Source organism: Balaenoptera acutorostrata, chromosome 12 (assembly GCF_949987535.1).
Source record: "Balaenoptera acutorostrata chromosome 12, mBalAcu1.1, whole genome shotgun sequence".
NCBI classification, from domain to species: Eukaryota; Metazoa; Chordata; class Mammalia; order Artiodactyla; family Balaenopteridae; genus Balaenoptera; species Balaenoptera acutorostrata.
This window is the reverse complement of record NC_080075.1, coordinates 93,085,462-93,108,153: the sequence shown is the minus strand read 5'-3', so window position 1 is coordinate 93,108,153 and position 22,692 is coordinate 93,085,462. Positions and strand designations below refer to the sequence as shown.

Here is a 22,692-nt window from a genome sequence, read left to right as displayed (position 1 = left end):
CAAGAGTACAAAAATACATCCTAGTACAGAATTTTAAACAAATAAGGTCAATAACCTTTTGAAAGAAAAAATATTGATACCCTCGTCATTCCCCATCACTGGGAACCCACTGAAGAATGGCCCTGGAGCACCCTAGGCACAGAGACCTCCCGTATACCGACCTCTCTTCCCTTTGGAATCGAAGGGTGCCTGATTGCAGACTAATATTTTGGCCACTCACTGAGCTTAAAGAAATTTACTATAAAAGGCTGCTTTTCTTTCTAAAGTTTATCTGCAACCTTAGAGCTAAACTAAAAAAAAGAAAAAAGAAAAAGAAAAATGCCCTTAGAAACCACATTTCCAGTTAGGCACACATCACCATATTTCCAGCCCTGGGACTTTTCACTGCCTTTGAAGGCAAGCCCTTCCCAAGTCCACAAAACCAGTGTGCCCGAGAACCAGTGTGACAGACAGTGGCGTAAAGTAACTCTGTCAAGTGGAAACTAATATGACATAATTTTGGCCCTTAAAAAAAAGCTAGACTCTACCTCTGAAAGGCAGCCAGGCACAAAGAAAGCAACGTGGTAGGTAACAGTCAAGTGTTCTCTTCTGGGTGTAAATGGACACGTTGAGGTCAGAAAATGAATGCTGATATTTTGCCCCAAGAAAGTTATAACCCATCATAAAACTAAAAGGAATGATTTTAATCATAGAAGGCTTGGCTCAACTCTAAAATAAAATACAGCAATGGAAAAATAAAAGAAATATTCTTTTTCTCTAGGTAAGAGTTCACGAATCTATTTTGAAATAATTTGGTATTTAATACTGTTTGGGTTAAATTAAAAAACAAAACAAACACCCCTCAGTTGTGTTCTCATCCTAGTTTACCAGCAAATTTAAAAATAAAGTAGAAAAAATTGATTTTATATATATATACATATATATTCTTTGATGTAAATATGGACAATTCAGCTATTATGCAAAGCTCAATGTGAGTATTCAGAAACTTCAAGTATGAAGGGGAAAATTATCAAAACCAAGTGTCAGAAGCTGCATATAAAGGGTTAAAATGTTTTCCAATATCTTGTGTTTGAGGTTTAGGTTTATTGAAGGTAGTTTTTTTTTTTGTTTTTTTGTTTTTTTTTTTTTTTTGGGAGGACATAGCTTTTTTAAACAGAAGAAATGACCCTCCAAAAAGTTGCATTTTTTTTTATCAAATATTCACTGTCATTGTCTAAAGCAGACAGCTGAAGTAAAGCAACTCTGTAAAAAAAAAAAAAAATTAAAAAGCCTCAAAATAAAAGCAAAATAAAATCCTTAAGTGATTAAAAAAAATTCAGGAACCTATAAAAAGACAGTTAAAGGATAATAATTTCTACTTAAGTCCTACCTTAAAAGCAGATGAAATAATTAGGTCAGTTAAAATGAAAACCTTACCTTTTAAGGAGAATAGGGATTATGAAAACAGGATAGAACTATTTATCAGTGAATTTCTTGAGATGAAAGTATATTTAACTAAATATTAAAACACCCATATTGCAGTACTACAATCACAGAATTATATAAGAAATGTGTGCCACTGATGACAATAGAAAATTAGGATTCCAGCAGGCTTTATACTTATTTCTCAATTCAGAAGACTGATTTGTAAAAGCAGTCTCCATTTTTCTGAAAAGAACTGAAAGTATCAGAGCTTGTGCTAATTTTTCTATCTCTTATCTGTAGATTCTACAGATCAATAGAAACTTCAGCTCGATTTGCAAAATCTCCAGTAAGTTGCTGGTTAAATTAGCTAAAATTTTCTTCCAGCTAGGAAAAATATATACCAGTCAAAACTAATTATGTCTGGGCTTTCATTGAAACAACATTTGCTCATTTTACTGGTCTGGATACACTGTTTCAGAAAATATTAATTAAACACACTGAATAATGGCTGCTGTAAATTTCTGAAAACAATAATCTCTAAACAGTTCATTTTCACTCCAGACATTCGCACGGAAGATGGATGAAGCGGCTGCCCGAGACCGGCAGCAAGGCCGACCCTTTTGTTACCCACCCTCGGAGTTGAACTTTGCTCCACTTTGGGAAGCGGACCTAACGCTCTGGAAACAACAAGGAGAACAGGACATATTTACCTGGAGGGACCGGCAAGGAGAAACCTGAAGAATGGCAAACAAAGTGGTCCGAGTGAACGCCCTGAGCGCGCATCCCAGGGGCTCCTCCGGCTAGGCCAGCCTCTGAGCCGTCGTTCCCACGGTAGCCACCCCTGCTTCCATCTTAGGGACTCACCCAGAAAATTCTCCAACCTGCTCCACGACTACAAACTCTTCTGCTTCTGCACGCCCACCATTTGTTCTCCGTGCATCCAATCAACTTCCCACCGCACCTCTTCTCTACCGGCGCTCAGACCCGGGGCCACTGCTCATCTGTATGCTAATTATTTTGCCACATGGACAAAAGTAATAATGCTTTCAGACAGGAAACTAACAGGCCTGAAGTCGGAGATGGAAATTAATAAGTTGACACCGCTAAACGACGGGGCCGGGGCATGCGTGCAGCGCCCTGCCTGGCGCAGGATGTGAAGCCTCCATTGACCGGAGCCTCAGACGAGATGCGCTGCGAGCCTGCCCGGCTGTGCATCCGGCACAGGCTCCCCGGGAGACCACAGAGCTGCAGCGGAACATCAGCAGCAGACTGCTGACTTACCCTGTCTCAGGCTGCATCCTTTAAGCTCTACAAAAACATAGCCATTTCCCCAAATCCTAGCCTGGGAGGGAACTTCATGGCTGAGCTAGATATTTTTCAAGTTAGAGCTATGGCTTAAACCGGTAATTTCTAACCTGGCTGTTTATTAAGCTTCCAACACAGTCAGGCAAGATTGGGGATGCATGCTGTATGCTTCTTACATTGTACCCACAGGCCCCTAAATCTCTAGAGCAGAATGTGTATCATGTGCAGCGCCGTATTTCATGTAATAGATGAGAACTGTAAATACCAGAGTCAGGCTGTTAACAGCCACAGGCTAGGCTGTATGTCTAAAAATACCACCCCCGCCCGCCCCCGCCCCCGCCCCCCCCAACACACACACATTGATGTTATGGTAAATTCACGCTGTGGCCATAGAGACCTCAGAAAGTCAGCTGAACCCACAATATTTTCCATGGTCCTATTGCTGAGCACCAAAACAACACAGAAAGAGGTTCCAAGCCTGGCCCCCCACCTCTTCAAATGGGAGAACAGTTACACAAGAGTTAACGCCAACTGACTCTTCAAATCTCTTTCGGGTTGCCAACTGCACTATGCTCTGTTTCAGCGTGAGCTTCTTCTATCGTGTTCTTTTCAAACAAAAGACATAGAACTATTCCTCTAAGAAAGTTCAAATATTATCAACCTCTTAGCATGGCTGGAAGAAAACAAATGTCAGAAAAAGTTTTATCTGAAAAGGCAAGAGCAAATAAGATTTCAAAAACACAAAAGGGAACATAGATATATGACTTTCGTTAACATCTTTCCAGTAAAAAAAATATTGCTGATTTTTTACATGCTTCTTGAGTCTAACAACAAATGTTTTACCCTAGCCGTAGTAGCCGCACCACTGCGCTCCCTGCAAGCCTTGCTCCTATCACACTCACTGCTCTGAAAGGCCATATGAAACCATAAAGGCTGCTTAGCACCTCCCACCCTCCCCCTGGATGCTAGCCTCAAATACACAGACTCTTGTTTAATAACAACTCCAGGCAGCCTGCACACATACCGGGCTCCCACAATGATATTAAGGTGGAGAAGAAGCTCTGTTGGAGAAAGAGTCCTTTGTTGGCTCGTTTGTACACCAAACCAGGCAATTTTAAGAACTGTTATAATTTGGCATCAAATAAGAGCTGAAGATAGCCAGGTAAGCAAGGAGACAACTATTTGAAAAGTACTTAAGAGGCCAGGTGAAATAATTCTGAAGCGTTGCAGGTGGCAACAATCAGATAAATCCTAGGCAACCGTTAAGTAGAAAGAAAGAGGTACCTTTTTGTAGGAGAGTTGGTAGCCATCCAGCACAACCCCGATCTGCAGCCTATTTCTCCACACACGCAGGGCTATTTCTGCCACGGAGAGACCATGGCACATGTTGATCACACTTGCCTATACATTTCCACTCCATCGGCCCCTTCCCTCCAGTGCCGTCACTCTGTCAGCTCACCGTGTACAGGGAGAGTGGGGGGCAGAACCACCACCGTGATAAACCACTGCAGGTTTTCCCCAGAACACAATGCTGACTGTGGTTTATGTGGGGAGGACGACACAGAGCTCCGAAGTTGCCAAGAACACCTTACTCTAGCTTTCAGAGGTGATTCCTCTAAATCCCGAGCGTCTTGCCTGACGTCTTGAGACCAGACATACTGGTTACTACAGAGGTTACAATTCCCTTCCCATCCAGCCCTGCTGGAGATCACTGCAGTCTGAGAGCAAGAGACGCTTTAATAGACTATCCTGTACCATTCCGTCTTCTCACAGCACAGCACCCGTCACACTTAAACTAAAACATTCCCCCCCCCCAACTTTTCCAATGATCACCACATGGGGAGTAGGGATTTTTTAAAGAGATACATTTTAGGAAAAATTTCCTAACAGAACAGCCCAACACAGCAATGCTTATCAGTATTTCCTCACGTAATAAATAAGCATTTATGCATTCTTTCTAGTTTTATAACACCTGGCTTACATTTTCTCTGCCATCTCTGATTACTTATACAGATACCCTGAGGACTCATTATGATGTCAAAGCTTAACACAGTTTCATTGTGAAAACAGGCATAGGAAAATCATTGTGTATGCTTGAACAATGCAGGTGTGAAAGAGACACAGGGAGAAGAGAGGGAGGCCAAAGACACAACCAGGGACAGAGTTAAAGAGGGAGGAGAGGGGAGGGAGAGAGAGAGAGAGAGAGAGAGAAAGGGGAGGGGGAGATGGGGGAAAGAGGGAGGGAAAAGGAGCAACAGAGAGAGACAGAGAGACAGGAGGACACAAAGCAGACTCCAACTGAAACCATGTTGCACTGAAACATAGCCTAATGTTAGAAGAATGTACGTCTGCTACCTTAAAATAATCTGACATCAGAAAAATCATACAATAAATTATTACAAAAGTAAAGTAGTATATTCCTGTGCAAGTTATGATCATTATAGGCAATATTTCTAATTTGTTGGGTATGCTAATTTAAAATATATATGTTTTTATATCAGCCACACATAATATATGGATGTTATTTACCCCTTACAACTTCAAAATAAAAATTTTTTAATTATATAAGTATTTTCTTCTTTAAGTTTGTGCTATCTTTTCTCCTTAGTTTAGTTTGGAATAAGGTGTAAATCAATGTCAGGTAAGAGTTGTGGTAAAGAATACACTATGATGAAACTTATTTGGTGAAAAATATGTTAATCATTTTCAAGTTTTTGTTCAAGTTTATCCTCTATTACTCTTTTCTAAGGAATGCTACACACTTTTCAAAGAAAACAAAAAAAAAGACATTCATGAAAAGAGGCTTTTGAAAAAGCTTGAAAACAAGAAAATGCATAACACTATTGCAATCAAATTATGATACAAAGTAATTTGATTATTAGAATTTAGCAAAACTGAAGATCTCTCTTTCTGAATCTGCCCTTCATTTGCTTCCTAGACAGAGTTCTGGTGAGACCTTGCATCAAGGTAGACTTTATGGCAAAGTACTAGATGCATTTGAAAGACTGGTTATTGATTAGAAAATTATAGCCCTGGACTCCAGGGGCCATGCAGCCAAGCCACACTTCAACATCAGGGCAGCGGGGTCGTTACAGAAAAGCATCTTGCTAGCCCCTCTTACTCCACCAAATGGGGGTCTTAATATAAAATATTTCAGAGGAAATACAATTTTAAGTTGTCTGAAGTTAAAAATGTAGGCACCAAATTGTTTAATGAGTAAAATTATTTTAGATGATATAGTATGTTTTTAACACATGATACTCTCCCTTAAATTAGATTGCCTCTCAGGTAGAGTCAGAAATCTAGTTTATACATGTGACTTTGAAAATGTTATTTAGGCAACAAAATGAATTTTTCTGAGAAGTGATTGGATTTTTTTTATCAGACATGTGAAGTATTTCTAAAAGCAAATCAACAAATAATCAGATTATTAACTCTAAGTTTTGAATTTTAAGTATAGTTTTAACAAATAGAAAAACTTTAAAAAGATTTAAGGCTGCAAAATAACTTATTTTTTTCCTTAATCTATTGAAAGCTGGTGTATAAAACAGACAGAAAACATCAGGCAGTGAAATAATTGGGTGTATCCAGTAATAAGGTGTGAAATATAAACATTTTTGAGAGTGTAAAAAATGAATAAGTTAGGTGAAAAGTAAGTTAGGTTAAAAATATGATAGGAACAATGAAAGCTGTATGTCGAAGAGGCCCATTCTCTGAAAATACTCACATTTTCCTAAAATCATGCTGATACAATCCAAAGGAAATAATGTACTCATACTCCTTTAGGAATTTTTTTTTTCCTTTAGGAATTTTTGTACACCACACATACATGGTCACAAATTATGGGCCTTCAACCTTGATCTCAGCATCTAACACAAATTTATGAAATTGGCCTAAGTTTTGCTGGAGGATGCAAGTTTAACTCAAGAAAAGTTGGAATTTATGTTTTCTGTGTACTTTCTGCCTTATTGGTTTATCTTGGTAATTCTGGCTCATCTTTTCAAAAATGAAATTTTATCAATAATCACATAACGATTTTCCATTTGAAAAGCATGTCCACATGGTGTTCATGGTTTTTCAACTCACAACTACATGTATGCAAGTAATTTTAATAAAATCATGTCTAGTAATTTGAAAAGTAGGGTAACATTTTTATGTGCAACATAAAGGTCTAGAGATTGCCTATCTTTTCTGCCACACTCTTCAGAACAACCCATTGTGACCATAAAGTCTGCTCCTCCTTCTACCTCAACGAGTACAATCATTAAGGTGATGAAACTGAGCCATTTCCCCATTGCCAGTAAACTAGTAGGAAGTCAGTCACTGCTGAATGTAATTGCTATCAGCAGCGGACAGCTCCCGGTGCTGAAAGGGAAAGGGAGAGAAGCCTTGCTCACAATAGCTCACTCAACCAGCCTTTGAAAAATCACAGCAAAACTGAATGAGGTGGCAAGTGCTCAGGCCGAATAGCACTGTCTACAGAACAATGGCAGCCAATTCCAAATCCTACTATAATCACATTAATGAGATTAATCAGTGAATTAGCAGCAGTCAAATGTCAGGGAGGCAAGGAAGAATCCAACCAAGATTGGTAATTAACTTTTTTTGGGGGGGAGGGAAAAAATCAACTGTGCTACCTCATAGGTTTCTCAAAAGTTGACAATTTTGCTTCACAAATCTGAAGACTATATGTAATGATCAAAAGGCAACAGTATAATCCTTCATATTATAATATAAATCCAGGTATCATATTACTGATGCTTCAACTACAGTCCTCTGAGAAAAGTGATGTCACTTTAAATAATCTTCATAAACAATCAGGCTTTTACTGTTTTTAACTCTCCAAGTGTAAAATTAATATTTAAAAAAGAAATTATTTCTCTAATACTCAAGCTAAAATATTTAAAAAATATGGCTGATTTAAAAAGGAAGGATTATATAATAGCTGCTCAGAATTGCTTCTGAGAAGTCTATGATACTGTAGGGAGAGTTTTAAAAGTGCCATGAAGTAAAGAACTATTACACAAACGTATCAGATCTGGTCTACTGTATTTAATTTTAAAAAATTATTACTACAGTACAACTTTAAGGAGAATTTTGACCAATTGACCTATTGCACTTGAGGTGATAGAATCATACACTTTCCTTTAGGTCAACTAGAAAAAATAAACTTCCTTTTTTCTAGAATGCATCACTAGCATGTATTATATACAATCAACACTCTGGATTCAAAGTTCTTGAGAGGTGAAAACTTATAAGTATGAGTGGTGCTGTTTTTCAAAAAGGAGTATTGTGTAAAAACCCTTTTTATAACATTTAAAATAATCCCATTTTTATCCGTATGGAATACATGCCTTTATTTATCATTTAAAAAGCCACATGAGTTTCATGAAGTTGAAGAATTAGAAAGAAAGCCTCCCTTATGCATGTAAGGGTGGTACTAGGGTGCTTTTGTCTATGAAGTTAGTTTTGTTCAGTAAAAAATACAAACACTTAAACAAAAAACTCCTATTATAACAAACATTTTTACTGTAAGTAAATAAATCACTTAAAATTCTATAGATTATATCATTTTAGTGGTATGAGAAACTATCATGGCTAAATTAATACTAAATTCAAAATCAGAGCTCTATATTTTGAATAGCTAGCCATTATATGAATATTTATATGTGTATATATTTATGGCCTTATTCTGATCTACCCTGAAGATAAAGTTTACAGTTTGAACTTTTAGTTTATTAATTTAAGTTGTGTTAAAGGCATACTTCTGTTACAAATGAAACACTGTTTCATTATTATGAACTTGAAATGTTTCAGTTATAGTTCAAAATCTTTATTTGAGTTTCTCAATTTAAACAATATAAGTCAACTTTTTACCATTAGGCCGATATAATATGACATTGAGAATGCCTAATGTTTTAACAGCCTTTGTAAAAAATGAATTGCTTTATTTGCAATGTCAAGTAATCCAGTAAAGTCTCTGGGAAGTTTTTGTTTCAATATCCGCATATCATCCAAGTACAGTCCATGCAGCAAGGTCTTTTTTATAAACAACATCACGGTTAAAGCATGCAACATAATACCCATTTTGCTTTAAAGAGAGACTTCTGTGGATTACAAACTCCTAGCCCAGGAACATTTCAGCTACCAGCCATGCTATGAAAATAACTTTAAAAAGGAGCAAACAATAGGCATTACAGCACCAGCCCTTGAACTACGGTAAAACAGACCCTGTCCACTAAGTCCCCAGAATTAACCTAACGAAGATCACATACCTCACAACATGACCACAACAGCTCACAAGTGCGACAAGCTCAGTGTTAGTAACTGCGCTGACTCAAAATACACAGAAAGCAAACAAGCCCTGTTCCACCCCAAGTTTGAAAGGATGATGAGGAATATGCCTACCACCGAGATGCAGAAAAGGCTGCTTTTTGTCTTCAGTGAATATTGATATCATAACCCACAGTCCAGGGAATCAAAAAAATTAAAATACACCCACCAACAATGAGTACAAAAATCAGGGGGCCTTCAAGAAGACTGCAAGGAAAGCTCTCTTCTTGTTTAGTGTGCAGTAGCTTAGGGGAAAAAAATGTCGCCGGGGCAGGAATGACAAATGCGGCGCGATAGGCTCTCAGGCCTGAGGGATCTCTTTTACCTCCACACACATCCCCTAATGCACACACTCCCACTCATCTTCTCGATATGCTTTTTTTTTTTTTCCACATTTTTTTCACGAGCTCCAAATCCCCGGCATATGACCTTCTGTTAAATAGATAAAAAAAAAATTGCTTATCAGTCATGCAAATGAGGCTGAATTCATTTTCCACAACAGATGGCCTCATAGATAATGATGATGGAGGAGAGAAAATTGAATGTCTCTCACAAGGTGGCCATGGCAACCGAGAGCAGAATAATATCAATAATAAGCTCACTGCATAATAAGGTTGTCAATCCCACAAATCAAAGTCTCCAGCTAAATCAGGTACACCTCCCCAGCTAGTTACCAGGTAAATAAATATATATGTATATATTGCATTTCACAGTGACCATAAAAAAGACTAGAATTTTAAGCGTTTCTGTGGAAGAGTGTGTGTGTGTGTGTGCGTGCATGCGCGTGCATGTTGGGGGTAGTTGGATGATGAAATGACAATGTGACATACTTTTTCTTTTCTTTTTCTTCTATTCTATTTACTGTAATGGACTTGGTTTCACGAAGGACTTTTTAAAATAGCCATATTGCAGTTTGGGACGTGGTGCGTTGCAGTCCGTACTCTCCCCCTGCCTCCAGCCCCGTCTGATGTGTGGTTGCATTGATGCAATAGCAGCTCGCCTCAGGCTTCCACCTTGGCTCCCAGGGGGACATCCTGCAAAATGAATCAGCAGCCATCCTGAGCAGGCTGATTAAAATGAAAATGGCAAGGCACATGTCTGGGCGGAACTGCAGCTCAGCTTTGCTGCCTGTCTGGCAAGCATGCTCAATATAGCTCTTGCTAATAATGGCTTACTGCCTTTCGGTTTTTAAAAAGGTATCGCCCTTTTCCCCCTCAACCGACTGGTGTTGCAGTGTGTGTGTGTGTGTGTGTGTGTGTGTGTGTGTGTGTGTGCTTGTAAAATGGATTGTTCGATTCTTCTAATTCTCTGCTGCTCACATGAAGACTGCCTGCCTGCCGACACCAGAACCGTGAAACTGAACCTACCTCCGTCTTTCTTCTGGGGAGGGGGACAGTTGATAAGCCTTGGGGTAAAAGAACCAGTTGTAAACTCAAGCTGCCTAAGAGACCAAGACAACATTTTTTGCACCTACATACAATAATTTCTAACCAAATCCTGGACAACAGACCTTGTGAGAACTCTACCTCCCAGGTTCACAGTTGGACCCTCTGAAATGCAGCCCCCGAAGAAACCTATTTCTGTTTAAAGCATTTGCAACCAGCCTGTTACTGTATCCTAGATATTATGCAACACAAAGCATCAAAAATAGAAAAATGAAAGGTGATGAACTGATGCAATAATCTAACAAAATTTAATAAAAATGAATCTCTGACTTTAAAAAAAATTCTCAGGTATAGCTTTAAGACTGCCCTCAAATAAACTATACTTTTCAACATCTCTGACAAATTTTTCAGGGTTTTTTTTTTAAGGCATTCTGGAAATTAGATCATTATCATCTCTCATGAAAAATGCCTTAAAAATTAGAAGTAAGGGTTTTTCTGAATCCATTCTATCTCACTTTTCCTATACATTTCACTCTACATCAGTAACAACCTTACAGTTTTGCTGCCTAAATTTCCCCTTTTTGATTTCTTTTGGTAACAGATGCATGAGTTTTATGTGAAATCAAATATATGTGTGTATATATACATATATACTTATTTTTATATATTTATTATATACACAGTTATTTTGCCTTTAGTAATCCCTGTCTCTGAGATGTGATCTTTTCCCTCCTGCACTCCAGCCCTGCTGCTGCTGCAGTGTGATTCAGAAATCAATAGAGCTGCCCTAATGGAGACTCCACTCGGCACTCGGCAAAGCATCTGCAGTCTCTCCCTCCCTCCCTCTCTCTCTCTCTCCCTCTCTCTCTCTCTCTCTCTCTCTCTCTCTCTCTCTCACACACACACACACACACACACACACATAGAACTAATGACGTCTGTGCAGCTTTTTCAGCTGATTGGGCACCACATCGGATGTTCTATGGAGCAAAGAATAGGAATCATTTCTAGTCTGTGGGAAAAAAAAATGGGAGCATGTATTCTCCTGTGTCTAAGACACAGATCCTGAGCTCCCCAGACAAGCAGCCATACTGATAAGGGACAGTTCTTCAGGTTGTGTGGTCATGATGGAGTTAGGGAGGACTCCAAACCTGTCATAGAACTGTAACCATAGCACAAAGGGAATTTTTCCATCTTATAAGGGACAAAGCCTTCCTCTAAACAAGAAGCAGAATAAAATTTACAGAAAAAAAAAGAACGTTTAGGGCAAATAGTGAGCTCCAGTACACTATTTAAGGGTTCAAATAGATATCATTATTTAAAAATACTTCCAAATACACGTTTAAAAATAAAGGACAAATGAAAAGAATATATATGTACACATACATACACACATATGTAGTTATTCCCTGTGAGTTTCTCTGCCTTATCTTAGTTGTGTTAGCAATAAGTTCAGTTTTTTAAGTTAAATTTATCTCCAAATATCTTATCTTACAGTAAGAAAGAAATCTCTAAAGGATACTAAGCCATGGTATTTTAAACCACACATTTACATATGTGACTGTGCTTCTTACACACATGTGCATGTCTATGGAAACACATTGTCTGTTAGACACTGGGCTCCTGCACACATGCAAAGACGTGTGCACAAGCACACACAACACACACAGAGGCATAACCCTATTTCATGAGCTCATGGTACCTGAAGCTGCAGGTGTATTTTCCTGAAATGACAGGAGCACAGCACCTGGGGTTTTACCTTAAAGGGGAGGAATTTCTGGGCTCTGCAGCAGGAAGCATGCCTTGCCCTCACCACACTGCCAGCACGTGGGCTCACCCTCTTCTTACTGACCACAACTGCCCCAGACTGGCCCTGGCTCCAGCCGAGCATTTGTATTCTTTCCAGCCACCCTCTGCATCACCTTAGAGCTTGAGATTGCAGCACTCAGATGGCCTAAGAGGAGGGGAAGGAATGAGTGAATCATGAAGGCACAGAGCACACAGCAGAGCAACGTTCAGTCAGCATCTTGCCGTTACCGCGTAGGTTCACTTAATAAGTGATGATTTCTTAAAAAATGGAATCTGCTCTGCAGTATGGGACAGTAAATAAAACCCTTAAGGACACACCACAAGGGCTTGGGAATACCCCAAAGGCTATTGAAATGAAAAATCTCTTTGTAGTTTGCAATTAAATCATACAATGAAACATTTTTTGCCTCCAAATATCTATCAAACCCTTTCTTAAATTATTTTTAATATACTTTATGCTGTCCTTAGAAGTTCACTGTACAGATTAAAGCCTTTCTGTATTAGAAAATTCATAGCTTATCTCCATTATTTAATTAATTAGTAAGAGAATATAAATTGGAATATGCAGCCCCTTCTAATGGATATGTCCTCCAGTTTAATACAAAAAAAAAAAAAAACCCCAGGTACTTTTGTGTCTTGAATTATAAAACATGCAGGTCATATCCTATGCTGTATTTCCATCCATCTAATGTATGTTCTGATTGTTCCGACAATAGATGGATCTCTCATACTGTAAGGACTGTCTCTTCCTTTCAATTCTGGATTTCTGAGCAGACTCTGGTCTCTGGTATCTACAGGGGACTTTCCATTTCCTCACATGCCGTTTTTCACACCAAGGCTAAGGCATGGGGGGAGCTCTCCATGTGAAGGAGGAGTATTTAGTTTCTGTTATAGATTGGGTTTTAATAATGGAAGAAACTTACACTCCTTTTCTAATGTTGATACTTAGCATTTTTAAAAATATTACTGAGTTCCAGCCTCCCAACCTTTTAGAAACATTTTCTCATAATATTTATCACAATAACTCTAAGAGATAAGTATTACCAGTATTATTTTTACAGTTAACAACTTAGGCTTGAACATGTTAGAACTGGTTGGGGTTTGGTTCAGGAAGCTCATGAGATGTCCTAAAATATCTTCTTTGCTTTAGTTCAGAATTATATCTGCATCAGTGACAGAGTGGTGTGATATACAGAGGAGTGTTAGACTCACGTAGGACAGCAACAAATAGAATGAAATAATTACAGTGGGTAGAAAATGGGTAAAATGGTTATAATCTGGAATCCAGATATTTCTGTATCCCAATGTATGCTATGCAAAAATAGGCACTAACATAACCCACTCGAACAAAAGCTAAAATTTCTGAGTTAGACATATATGAGATAAGGGCTATTTTATTAAGATATCAAACAATGATACAGATGGGAAACCCATTCTTACTGTGGGGAATTGGCTTCAACTAATCAAAACATCTGTAGAGTACTTCAGGAGCAAATAGTTAAAAGGAATATGGTTTAGGTGATTAACTGGAAAACAGAGGAATGAGTAAAATCTGGGGGTCATATCACAAAGAAGAGCTGGCATATCAAGTACAGTTATGGGCAGAAGGAAGTTGGGTGCATAACCTCAGTGGCCAAGCTGGATCAGAAAGGACAGGCCATGAACTCATTGTTGTGCTTTTGTATCTGTCTTGGACTGACTATCCCATTGCATGTTAATAGATAATTGGGGGAGTCTGGAGAAATAAAGCACCCATATTCAGATTTTTAGAGAATCTATGATTTTATACAGCTGACCTGATTTTATACAACTGGTCGTTTTTTTTGGCAAAACATCTAGATATAAATTGTATCAAATGTAATTCTGAGATCTGAAAGGCCATTGAGAATTTAAGGTTTAGATGATGACAGCCAGCAAACTAAGATTATCTATAAAAGATATTTTTCTCACCCCCAAGTTCATAATTTTAAAAACATGATTTACAGTTTTACAAAAATAAGTACTATTCAATTCACCTTTGGTAGCCCAATAACTTCACAAATATCTGCCTTCCAACAAGTCTTTCCAAACTACCTCTAGGTTCCTGATCTCTTGTCTCTGAACAATCTTGCATCTGGAGTCTTTATATCACGTATTCTCATCCTTGTGTCATCTGTTTAATGTCTCTACAACTATTTGAGTTACTTGAAGGAAGGGACTTATACATCTTAGCTTATGAGTACATAGTAACAGTGCTGGTACAAATCAAGTGCTTATTCAAAGTATTCGATTGATTTTCCAGTTCACTTATGGGTCTCATCACTAAAGTAAAAACATATATATGCATAGACACATTTTAGACCTTTACCTTATTTAGAATTGAATTTTTCTTCATTTTGCTGGGAACAGTATTAAGTATCATGCATATCTAGAATAGATTTAGTACTGAAAATCATTCAGAAAAAGAGAATCTAGAAAAAACAGGGATGCAGAGAAGATACTAGAAATTGACCAGAGGAGAAGGACACCACGTCTGCTCTTCACAGTGTAGTGAGATTTTCATTCTCTTTGAGTTTCCAGCATGTGAACCTCCTTCCTATACCTACACCCACCCCAATATTTGAGTCTCCTTAGTAAGTAGGGACTGTCTCTCACTATAGATACTAAAATTACTAGGTATTTATTTTTCCAACTTCCCTTTCAGCTAAGATGTGGGCACATGACCTATGATTCACCATTATGACATGCCCTTCCTAGACTTTGAATTGCAAGGTGGTTACAAAGCAGCATGGCCCTCAAAGGTTATTCTGTGGTGACGGTGGCAGTTGTAGCACAATTAATTTCCTGGAGAAAGAACAGTAGTGTCTCATGCTTATGGTGGTAGCAGCACTGTTCTAACTGGATCAACTCCATTGCATACTTTTAAGGATTGTTCTTAACAAGCTAACCTCAAAGTCTGATATTGCAGACATCCTAGTAGTTCTGTCTTTTCTACTTTAGGCAGCCAGCTTATTTACTTATAACTACATACACAGAGTGATACATGTATTGATACTTAGGATATAGCAGACACATCAAAATAGGGGAAATTAAGATTACTTATTTCACTTGGGAGAGAAAATCTGGCAAGTTAGGAATTTGTTTCTCACGGTACCTGCAGGCAAAGCAATTAAATGATCATCCATGGCCACATGTAATGATTTGCTGAACTGAAAAAGAAGGCTCTATCTGATTTGTAGAACTGAAGACTTTTGGTATCTGTGACGAGATGTCTGACATGAGCCCCACCATAAAGATTCCATGTCCTCATCCAGTCCTAGAAACGAGTAGATTCCCAAACCCAGGGCATCTAACATGAAGGGTATCTTTGAAGAAAAACCTCGCAGTAACATCATGAAAATAAATGATCTTTCTCAGATGGCCCTGTAGCTGTTTCTCAGGATAATGATATACAGGAAAAGGGAAACACCCAGACCTTATGGGTGTCACTGGACCCTGGCTTGCCTAAATTCCTGGGAACACAGAATATCACGCAGTCCACTTGGTAAAGTGGGGACTTGTGGGGAGAGGGACCCATGACACATTAGCTCAGGGGGACCTTAGACTCTCCCTACGTTTTCCGCCAAATTCCTAGGGGAAGACATGAAAAAGACAATCAACGACTGTCAGAATCTCCACCTTAGATCCCTAACAAAGGAGCTGTCAGCACAGTAAACCAAAAGCACTGTGGCCTCGCTGGAGAAATCACACACGTAGAGTCATCAGCAAGGTCTGGAAGGGTGGCGCCATGGGGATTCTCCTCCTGCCCCTTTTGTTCATTGACTTGGCAGGTACGGAAGGCAGGCCCCCGGAGGATGGCTGTGACTTACCGGAACCCAAAGCCAGGGCGTTATTCCAAATGTACTTTATTCAAGGAAATCAACACAGTTTTATCCCCACAAGAGATGGGCCCAGGTGGTTTCCCTTCGTGCATTGGGAGCAACAGTATATCACCATGGTCCTGTCTCAGGTTAAATTAATTCTACATCTTTGCAGAAAACAGAATCATCTTCCCACCCATAGGACATGAGGCTGACCCACTATAGCAATGACAGCATGCTAAAAGGACCCAAGGGCAGGGGCTAGGGCTCCCTCTAAATTTCTTGGTAAAATATAGTCTCACCAGAGGCCAGGAGGCAAATTCAATAAAAAACAGAGGGACCTGCACCATAGGAAGTTCCTGGGGTCTGATTTTCTGGACGTGTCTAGGTTTTGTCTACAAACAGAGGACAAGATGCTTTGCTCTGTGCTCTCTGCTTTCTCTTTTTGGGTCTTCATGTTACTGGGGGACAGGCCAAGGAGGGTATATGGTGCTGGCTGAGGAACCTGATCCTGATTATTAGGGAGCATAGGGAGACTACTGTGCAGGAAAGAGGGGAGGGGAATTGAAAAGGAATGAGGGGGTTCCTGAGCCCCTTTCAGTAATGCCAGGTTCATAGGTAACAGCTACAGGGGACAAGAGCCACCCCATGCAGACTGACACTGGGGCTCGGATCTCTCAGTAGGGACATTTGGGGCATCCAGGGAGGTGAGCCACTGTCTGGCAGGGGTGTGGCTGAAAGCAAAGGGTGCAGGGCAGGGCAGGCAGGGGCATAGAGTGAATGTCTGTGGAGACCTGGTGAGCAAAAGGAGCGTAACATTCCACCGCCTTCTCTCCCTTGCTTTGTCACATGCATTTAATATGGTTGTGTTAATTGTCTCCTCTCCTCTCTTTCGCCCGTGGTTTTATGGTATTGGTGGTCTACGACATTCAGAGGATCGACATGGAATTATGGCAGAACAGAGGAGGATGGACACAGCCTAGAGATCCTGGGCTTGGAGCTGGCACAAAAAATTGGGGTTGTTCCTTTCTTAGGAGGGACCAAGAGGCTACACAAGTTCTTTTCAGAGATGTGTGCCCACGTTGGGCAGCAAAGGCTAGCAATAGTGGGCATCTGTTCCGTTTCCATCCCTCCTTGAGGAATGTCCCTCCCTGTGAGCTCTGCCACATGGGTGGGACAATGATGGCAGCAGGTGGGGGCCTGGGTGACCGCAGCAGGTCTGACACCTGAGGAACCAGTGAGGATGTCCTGAGGGAACTCGCTCAGCTGTGTGGCACGAGCACTGTTAAATGCTGCACAGCCCTCTCTCCTTGTCCTCCACTCCCAGGCACTCTGTGAGCTCCCAATATCTTGTTAATAAACTGCCTTTTCTGCTTAAAGGACGCAATTGGTTTCTTTTTCTCGAACCAAAGCATTCTGACAGCACAAAAGCACAAATCACAAAGACACACCAGCACCCACACAAAGATGTTAGTCCTCCCACAAGATGGGAGCCAAGCTACAGAGCAGAGTCTCCCCAGGGTTTACCTGACAGCAGGGCTCTAAGCACCATCTGTTGCACTAATGCCATCACCCACAAATCCTGGGCCAGTGCCCTCTTTTTTTTACTTATTAAGACACCACTCAGCCTTCCACATGGGGTGGCTCTTCTCCATTCAATATCCCATGGCATTCAAGCTCTAAACATTGTTTCTCTCCAACTGCATATGCAAAATCCCTTAGGCTCAGGACAGGATATTCATTGGTCCAGAATCTACATCATATCAGGAATGAAGCAAGTAAGTAGGCTCATAAAATCCAACTCTTCTTGGCTCTGTCAGTTACCAGCCCTATTACAATATCAAGATGGAAGAGACTTTGCAAGGAGAAACATCTTGAGGACACATCTTTGATGTGTGGTCTTCTTAATTTGTAATAAGGGACAATTCTTGCTTTATCTTTCAATAGACTCCACAGCAGGAGTTCTGCTTCCCAGTGACAGAGTAAAAATGCCTTTGTCTTCCATCTCATTCTATTCTTAAAATAGATACAGAAGACGTGAATGCAGCATCAGGGCCAGCCACACCGCATCTCCTGGGAGCCTCACCCAGACCTCCTGAATCAGAATCTGCACTTGAAGAAAATTCCCACGTGATTTGTATGCAAATGTTGAGAAACATTGGATTAGATCAGTGCTTTCCAATAGAAATACAATGCAAGCTTCAAATACAGTCAAAAACTTTGTAGTAGCTACAGATAAAAAGAAAACAGAAAATTAACTTTCATAATATATTTTATTAACTTTCATAATATATTTTATTTAATCCAATATATCTAGAGTGAAATGTAATCAACATAAAATATATTTAAAAGATGTTTTACATATTTTTGTGTGTAATTCTATTTTTTGTTGAGGTATAATTGACATAAAACTTTATATTAATTTCAGGTATAATATAGTGATTCAATATTTGCATATATTGTAAAGTGGTCGCCACACTAAGTCGAGTTAACATCTGTCACCATGACTGTGTGCTCTGCAGTCCCCGTGCATCACGCATGGGACCAGCTCGTTTTTAAGCACTCAGTTGCCACATTTGGCCAGTGAGTGCTGATAGGATCTCAGATAGAATCCATCAATTTTCTCTCCTGGCTTTGGATTGGCGTAGGTCTGCTGGAAATCCCCTGGTCCAAAGAAACCAGAGGAATGCCTACACGGAGGAATATAAGGTAATACTAATAACCAAACACCCAGCACATTTTCACATACAGGTATCAATAATAATAAATAGTTATTGACTGACAGTGGACGAAAGTTTGCTCAACGCTGGGACAGGCTCTCCCTCCCACTGTCCAGGCCCTGTGAAACCTCTCTGGTCACCTTTCTTCTCTGTTTCAATGTGGGTGTAGTCGTTACCCTACAGCCCTGTAACTCTTGCTCTATTTGGGGCCTTTAGTTGTGTATAATAGGAAGACAGGCGTGGGATACTCAGCAGCTTCAGACTTTGGGAAACTCAGTCCATCCCATCTGTCCCATGTTGACTCTGGCCTTCCTTGCTTTCTCCTCTGGGTCCCTGCAGTGGCCTGTCCATCCCCACATTTCAAGGCTTGAATTTTGTTGGACTCCCTCTGCCATCCACTCACTAACCTTCCCACAAGTCCAGTGTGGATGGCAACGTATATTATGTTTTCTTCTATACCTTTTACCAATGGAAATTTCCAAGCCCTCTCCATACACTGATTGATTGCAATTGGGTTGATGGTGAGTTTTACAGGAGGATGGCTCAGCGTGCTTCTTCAGAGCTCTCTCTGAACGTAGCATCCAGGAGCAGAGTTGTTTTTCCTTGAACCTGCTTTCACCCTCCCCAGAAAAGAATTTCAAAGACTGGGGCTGAATACCACTCTGTTTCATGAAAGTCATGAGAAATGGAAATTATTGGATGCCCACTATCTAAATTTATTTAAGAGAGCTGTCTATTTTAAATAACTGACTTTTAACACATGCGATTAGAACTCATTTCCCAAATGCAATTACTTTCTAAGTAGAAATAAAAGCATAAACAGATATTAGAATTATAGAAAATTAGAAGTAAAAAGGCCACGTTAGAGATTATTAGTGTTATAGTTTAGGAAACTGAAGCCTAGAGAAGTGGGGACTGGCTCATAATCTATGATGGGGGTGGGGGAGGGGGAGGGGTGAGGGAAGGGGAGGGAAGGAGATGGAGAGAGAGGGGGTTTCACAATGCGAAACTAATTTGAGCTTTTAACACGGCACAGTCACTCACTGGAGACAGCACACTGTTTTAAAGACATCTAAGAATATTTGGTTAGCAGGAAATTAAACATTTATTTATTTGTGGGCCTATAGAGCTCAAATTGGGACGTGAGCTCAAATGAATAAATCATCTGCATCAAGGATTTCAAGCAAAGTTTGAAAAAAAATAGCATGCAATTTGCTGTGTTTCTTTAACTGGATCCAATACACCAGGTGAGAGAGGGAATGAATATACCAGAGACTTCAGAAATACTTTCCATGCATTATTTCACTTAACTTGAAAGTCAGAAGACATATTTATAAAGTACTGTGAGTGATTTAACTACCCAAACTTAACTCGTTCCAAAAGCTTTGCTCCCTTTGCTCAGAACCGTGATCCCGGAGCTGCATGTGGCCTAAGACTGGTCCTAATTGTTCAAGGTACGTTGGGGTACCTTCAGGGGCGCTGGCACGTCTTACATAATTTCTTCAGTGCAGCCAATCTTCATTCTTGGAAAATGAATTTCTAGGAAGAGCAATCCTAGTGAATAAAATAAATCTACACTTATGAATACTCTTTTGAGACAAAGACCAAACGTGGTCAGAAGGTAGCCAGGTGGAGTCCCAAATGGGTGCCTCTGAACCGGCTCCGAAAGAGGAATCTCAAAGACAAGGTCACACGTGTTGACCAAGGCCATTCAGACACGTGTGCACCATCAAAGATCCTACCACGGGGAGCCCCAGAGGTTCACCCAGGACGCTTGCTGAGCAGGGGGGCTCCCCTGGCCCCTGGGTTGTGGAGGAAACCAGAGCAGCTGAAGCAAATGCAGTAGCATCCAAAAAGAGTCAGGCAAAGCCGGTGTTCAGACAAAAAGAAAACTAAAGATGAGTGGAAAAGTGTGCAGGCCTCAGTGTCAAGAGAGGATCGGGGGGCAGCTGGCAGCACTGCCTTCAGCAGGGGCCATCACGGACAGTCTTTTGTGCCAGGAGATCTGCCTGCGTTCCAAGGGGACGCTTAGTAGGTGCTCTGCAGGGCTGAGCCCCCCGCCACCCGTCCTCTTCAGTACTGCATCATAGGAATGGCTGCGTGCGGGCCGGGGCCAGCCAGCTGGGGTAGGGGGTAGAAAGGGCAGCAGGCATGGAAAGGGGGGGGTGCGATGCCAAGCATGGAGCGACCATGAGCCGATGGAGGCTCCGGGGAAGGAAAGCAGAGCTACTGGCCTGGTTTCACGGGCCAGGCGATTTGGACAGAGAAAAAGATACACACATACATAAAGTGTGGTGTGCATACTTAAGGCATCGTAGATTTATTTCCTATTTTATGTTTCAAGTTACGTGCTTATTGTCATTAATTAAAAAATACACATAAACAGTAAGAGTAAAAAAAAATGAGATAAAATTCTACCAAGCAGCTTTAATGCAATCAGCTTTACGTTATGCCCAAAGAGTTTTAAGCAGTGCATTGTTACCTCCAAAATTAATCATAAAATATGAAAATTCATTCATCTGACTTTTATTCAGCAACTTCTTTTTTTAAAAAATATAAGACATCTATCTTTATATTTTGAGGATCCCTACGCTATCCTCTAACTTTTAGTCATTAGTTACCAAAAATTAAGAGAACTGAATCATCACTTATTCACTCAACAATATTTGCAAAAATAGGAGATTGAAGAATCATAGAACTTTTAAACTAAAAGACCCCTAGAATATTATAGCCTCATTTACCTTTACAGTTGAGGAGACAGACGCCCCAAGAAATTGAGTGTTACCTCAACTAAGAACTTTTCAATAATTGGGATGGCTAGCCAGAACATTAGACAACTTGGCTATTTACATGCAATCCAAATATCACAAAGGAGGCAAGACAGTCTTTAAAATGTGTCCCTTTTTGGCCAGGATTTTATATTTTGGCATTTGACTTTATGCTAGTGGTTCTAACTAATTTATGTGCTAGGACAAAAGGAGAAAAGAAGAAATTATATATTTATATATTACTACAGGCAATTTACTTGTATATCTATAAACATAGTTATATTTTAAGAATATGTATATTTATTATATATAAATTGTATATATTGTTTAACACAGAATATATAATAGTATATGTAGAAAACCGAAGAGAATCTGTAACTATTAGAACTATAAGAAAGAAAAGCCTGGTTTCTGAAGATGAGATCATCACTCCCGAACTCTGACCACTTGGCCCCTTGCTCTTCTGTGGACACTAGAGTCCAGCAGTCATGCTGCCCAAGACTGAGTATTGGCTTCCTTGCTTCTTGGCTCTGAGACCCTGGATCACTCCAGGCCTCACCTGCAAAATGAGGAAAATAGTAGCAACTGCTTCATAGCATTGTGCTGAGGATTCAAAGAATTTATTCAGATAAAGTGTAAAAACATTTTGACACGACTTATTGGCATGTAGTACATGTTCCATCAGTGCTGGAGGATATTATCGTTATTGTTATAGTTATTGTAAATAACGATAGTGATTTCCTCTGGGAAGGAATGGAGGGAAGAAAGGGAATGAGAATTTGGAAGGAAGCAAAGAGAACCTAACTTATATCTAATATTCTTTTATTTTTGGCTGTGTTGGGTCTTCGTTTCTGTGTGAGGGCTTTCTCTAGTTGTGGCAAGTGGGGGCCACTCTTCATCACGATGCACGGGCCTCTCACTATCGCGGCCTCTCTTGTTGCGGAGCAACAGTGGTTCTCAACCACTGCGCCACCAGGGAAGCCCTCTAATATTCTTTTTATTTTAAAACTTGAAACCAAATGACAACATGATCACATTAGCAATCTTGGTTGGTGTGCACTTGGTGTCATAGAGTATTCCTTTATTTTTCTACACATCTGAAATTGTTCATAATTTAAAATATGGATAA

At 40.0% G+C, this 22,692-nt stretch overlaps 1 protein-coding gene across 11 annotated transcripts in view; it reads right to left on the bottom strand.

The window, feature by feature from the left end:
- Positions 1-9,183, bottom strand: part of MYT1L (myelin transcription factor 1 like) — a 409,089-nt gene extending 399,906 nt beyond the window's left edge. For 9 of the 11 annotated variants that reach the window (XM_057558742.1, XM_057558748.1, XM_057558747.1 and 6 more), the window contains exon 1: positions 2,269-2,869. The gene's annotated coding sequence lies outside the window, so the exon portion shown is untranslated. Of the gene's footprint in view, positions 1-2,114; positions 2,223-2,268; positions 2,870-9,117 lie in introns of those variants that run through there. The other 2 variants (XM_057558744.1, XM_057558743.1) reach the window with 2 other exon arrangements.
- Between the last annotated feature and the right edge of the window lie 13,509 nt (positions 9,184-22,692).